This window comes from Triticum aestivum, chromosome 4D (assembly GCF_018294505.1).
Source record: "Triticum aestivum cultivar Chinese Spring chromosome 4D, IWGSC CS RefSeq v2.1, whole genome shotgun sequence".
Lineage (NCBI taxonomy): Eukaryota > Viridiplantae > Streptophyta > Magnoliopsida > Poales > Poaceae > Triticum > Triticum aestivum.
Genome location: NC_057805.1, coordinates 273,578,404 through 273,583,223, shown reverse-complemented (window position 1 = coordinate 273,583,223; position 4,820 = coordinate 273,578,404).

Here is a 4,820-nt window from a genome sequence, read left to right as displayed (position 1 = left end):
CTCGCCGCCTCCTCTTCCTCCATCGCCGGCGAGGCCGGAGCCCGAGCCCGAGCCCCTTCGCTCGATCGGATCTGGAAGATCCCTCGTGAGTTGACTTTCTCGCGACCCCGAAAATTCCAAAGTCCTCAATCTTTTCCAGCATATAGCCCTGTTCGTGATGCCATAACTCCTTGCATGTAGCTCCGATTCGTGCGTGTAATATGTCAAATTGTTCGCCTCGTGATGCTCTTCATTTTGTTCAATTGCACCATGTTCATTAGAGGTCATCTTGATGCCCAAATCTCTGTTGGAAGAGGGCTAGTTGCTGTTATTCTCTGGTTCTCAACAGAACTTGGAGATTTGTCATTTTTGTATCTTTTAATCTGTGCATCTTATGAGCATCAGCTCTACATGTGTCTTGAAGTATGCCATGCCATCTTTCCAGTGGTGTAGTCCATTTATTTTTGTGATCTCTGTGGTGACTAGCACAAGCATGCAAAGTAGGCCCCGTAATATTTCTGATTTCTGGGACAGTGATTTCTCCAAGTCCTTGTCTGCTGTTATTTTATTGCCATGTAAACTTGATGCTACAGAGAGATTCATGCATATTTTGAAGAAGTTCAGTAGGATGTTTTGTAGATATAGTTGTAATTGATCCATTCCTGCACTTGTTTGCAATTATAGAGTGCCATAGCATGACTCAATCTTGCTCTACTTTTGCTATAAAATATTTCTGGCAGATTCTTAACATGTTATTCATTTTTGCCAAGCTTATTGTAGTTGATCCATACATGCTATGCAATTGTTCTTGCCATGGATAGCTTCATAAACATGCCATCTTGATGTAGGTGTGCTTAGTTTGTCATGCATTGCTCTGTAGTGAGTGCATCAAGCTCACAAAGAGGCCTACATATTATTATTTCTGCCATGCTCTGTTTTCTGCCAAGTCTGAAACCTGATAACGAAACTTGCTATGTTTACATGCTTGCCATCATATCTTCTGCTCCTTTTTGGCTTATGGTCAGTAAGGGACTTTTGTCATATGCGTTTAGTAGAACACTGTCATGCCTTGTTTTGCTATGTTAAGTTCCTGTAGCATGTTGATTTCGTGCTCTGAACATTGCTACCTGATGCTGTTTTCTGCCATGTCCAGTTTTTCACCAAGTCTGTCATCCTTTTATCTTTTGCACTTTTGCTATGCTTGTTTGAGCTTGATATCTTGTGAACTAGCCGTAGCTCAGTGTTCATCTTTTGTCAAGCATCTCCTGTAGATTACTGTCATATGCTTTGTTTCTATGTTGTAGTGCTGTAGCATTGTTGCTTGTTGCATTTTAAGTGCTATCATGCTGTTAATCGCAGTTTCGTGTCATTCTTGTTTTGCTTGCCATTTGCAAACCGTGCATCCGTTTCCGGTGATCTTTATATCGATTTCGACTGAAATCATCTCACCTTTCCAGTGGGATGCTTGGTTTGCCAAGTTACTGCCATGTTCATCATTTTCCTTCCGGAGCACGCATATGCATCGCATATCATACATGTTTTGCATCATGTTGCTTGCGCATTTCTCGTGGTTGATTGTGGTTCCGTTTGTTTGTGTTCTTGTCTTGGGTAGAGCCGGGAGACGAGTTCGTGAACGAGGAACCTGTTGAGTACGCTTACGAGGATCAAGCTTTCGACAACTCTGAGAACCTTGCAGGCAAGATGACCACCCCTCGAAATCACTTCTATCTTTGCTTTGCTAGTTGTTCGCTCTATTGCCATGCTACGCTACATATCACTTGCTATATCATGCCACCCATTTTGCCATGTCAGCCTCTAACCATCTTTTCCTACCAAACCGTTGTTTGGCTAAGTTACCGCTTTTGCTCAGCCCCTCTTATAGCGTTGCTAGTTGCAGGTGAAGTTGAAGTTTGTTCCATGTCGGAACATGGATATGTTGGGATATCACAATATCTCTTATTTAATTAATGCATCTATATATTTTGGTCAAGGGTGGAAGGCTCGGCCTTATGCCTGGTGTTTTGTTCCACTCTTGCCGCCCTAGTTACTGTTATACCGGGATTATGTTCCTTGAGTTTGCGTTCCTTACGCGGTCGGGTGATTTATGGGACCCCCTTGACAGTTCGCCTTGAATAAAACTCCTCCAGCAAGGCCCAACCTTGGTTTTACCATTTGCCACCTAAGCCTTTTCCCCCGGGTTTTCGCGAGCCCGAGGGTCATCTTTATTTTAAACCCCCGGGCCAATGCTCCTCTGAGTATTGGTCTAAACTGTCAGTCGCCGGTGGCCACCAGGGGCAACTCTGGGCTGGCCTATCGGAAGCTTGGACAATCTGGTGTGCCCTGAGAACGAGATATGTGCAGCTCCTATCGGGATTTGTCGGCACATTCGGGCGGCTTTGCTGGTCTTGTTTTACCATTGTCGAGATGTCTTGTAAACCGGGATTCCGAGACTGATCGGGTCTTTCCGGGAGAAGGTTTATCCTTCGTTGACCGCGAGAGCTTATGATGGGCTAAGTTGGGACACCCCTGCAGGGTATTATCTTTCGAAAGCCATGCCCGCGGTTATGAGGCAGATGGGAATTTGTTAATGACCGGTTGTAGATAACTTGTCACTTGACCCAATTAAAATACATCAACTGCGTGTGTAGCCGTGATGGTCTCTTCTCGGCGGAGTCCGGGAAGTGAACACGGTCTGAGTTATGTATGACGTAAGTAGGTGTTCAGGATCACTTCTTGGTTATTGCTAGATGACGACCGCTCCGTTGCTTCTCTTCTCGCTCTCTCTTGCGTATGTTAGCCACCATATATGCTTGTTGCCGCTGCAGCTCCACCGCATTACACCATCCTTTCCTACCAGCTTAAATAGTCTTGATCTCGCGGGTGTGAGATTGCTGAGTCCTCGTGACTCACAGATTCTACCAAAACAGTTGCAGGTGCCGACGATGCCAGTGCGGATGATGGGGTCGATCTCAAGTGGGAGTTCGACGAGGAACGTGGTCGTTACTATGTGTCTTTTCCTGACGATCAGTAGTGGAGCCCAGTTGGGACGATCGGGGATCTAGCATTTGGGGTTGTCTTATTTTCATCTGGATTTTGACCGTAGTCGGTCTATTTGATTGTATTTTGGATGATGTATGAATTATGTTCATGTATTGTGTGAAGTGGCGATTGTAAGCCAACTCTTTATCCCATTCTTGTTCATTACATGGCATTGTGTGAAGATGACCCTTCTTGCGACAAAACCACTATGCGGTTATGCCTCTAAGTCGTGCCTCGACACGTGGGAGATATAGCCGCATCGTGGGCGTTACACCCAATATGCCTTATGTTCTAGTTTGAGAGTTAAGTGACATGCTTTTCCATAAAACATTTTATACGGAGACATACCCATAGGATTTTTATATGCAGTTCTATAGGCCCATAATGCATCATCAAGTTTGTTGGACCAATTCTTTCTAGATCTGTTAACAGTCTTTTGCAAAATTAATTTAATCTCCCTATTACTCAGTTCTACTTGACCAATAGACTGTGGGTGATATGGAGATGCAATTCTATGATTAACATCATACTTAGCAAGCATTTTACGAAAAGCACCATGAATAAAATGTGAATCACCATCAGTCATTAAGTATCTAGGGACTCCAAACCTCGGAAAAATAACTTCTTTAAGCATCTTAATGTAGGGGATCGTAGCAGAATTTTAAAATTTTCTAGGCATCACCAAGATCCATCTATGGAGTATACTAGCAACGAGGGGAAAGGAGTGCATCTACATACCCTTGTAGATCGCGAGCGGAAGCGTTCCAATGAACGAGGTTGATGGAGTCGTACTCGCCGTGATCCAAATCACCGATGACCGAGTGCCGAACGGACGGCACCTCCGCGTTCAACACACGTATGGAGCAGCGACGTCTCCTCCTTCTTGATCCAGCAAGGGGGAAGGAGAGGTTGATGGAGATCCAGCAGTACGACGGCGTGGTGGTGGATGTAGCGGGATCTCGGCAGGGCTTCGCCGAGCTTCTGTGAGAGGGAGAGGTGTTGCAGGGGAGGAGGGAGGCGCCAAAGGTTGTCGTATTGCTGCCCTCCCTCCCCCCTTTATATAGGCCCCCTGGGAAGGGGGGGCACCGGCCAAGAACCCATCTATGGGGGGGCGGCGGCCAAGGGGGGGGAACTTCCCCCCCCCCAAGTCAAGTGGGGCGCCCCCCACCCTAGGGTTTCCAACCCTAGGCGCAGGGGGAGGCCCATGGGGGGCGCCCCAGCGCACTAAGGGCTGGTTCCCTTCCCACTTCAGCCCATGGGGCCCTTCGGGATAGGTGGCCCCACCCGGTGGACCCCCGGGACCCTTCCGGTGGTCCCGGTACAATACCGCTAACCCCCGAAACTTTCCCCGTGGCCGAAACTGGACTTCCTATATATAATTCTTCACCTCCGGACCATTCCGGAACTCCTCGTGATGTCCGGGATCTCATCCGGGACTCCAAACAACTTTCGGGTTTCCGCATACTCATATCTCTACAACCCTAGCGTCACCGAACCTTAAGTGTGTAGACCCTACGGGTTCGGGAGACATGCAGACATGACCGAGACGCCTCTTCGGTCAATAACCAACAGCGGGATCTGGATACCCATGTTGGCTCCCACATGTTCCACGATGATCTCATCGGATGAACCACGATGTCGAGGATTCAATCAATCCCGTATACAATTCCCTTTGTCAATCGGTATGTTACTTGCCCGAGATTCGATCGTCGATATCCCAATACCTTGTTCAATCTCGTTATCGGCAAGTCTCTTTACTCGTACCGCAATGCATGATCCCGTGACTAACTCCTTAGTCACAT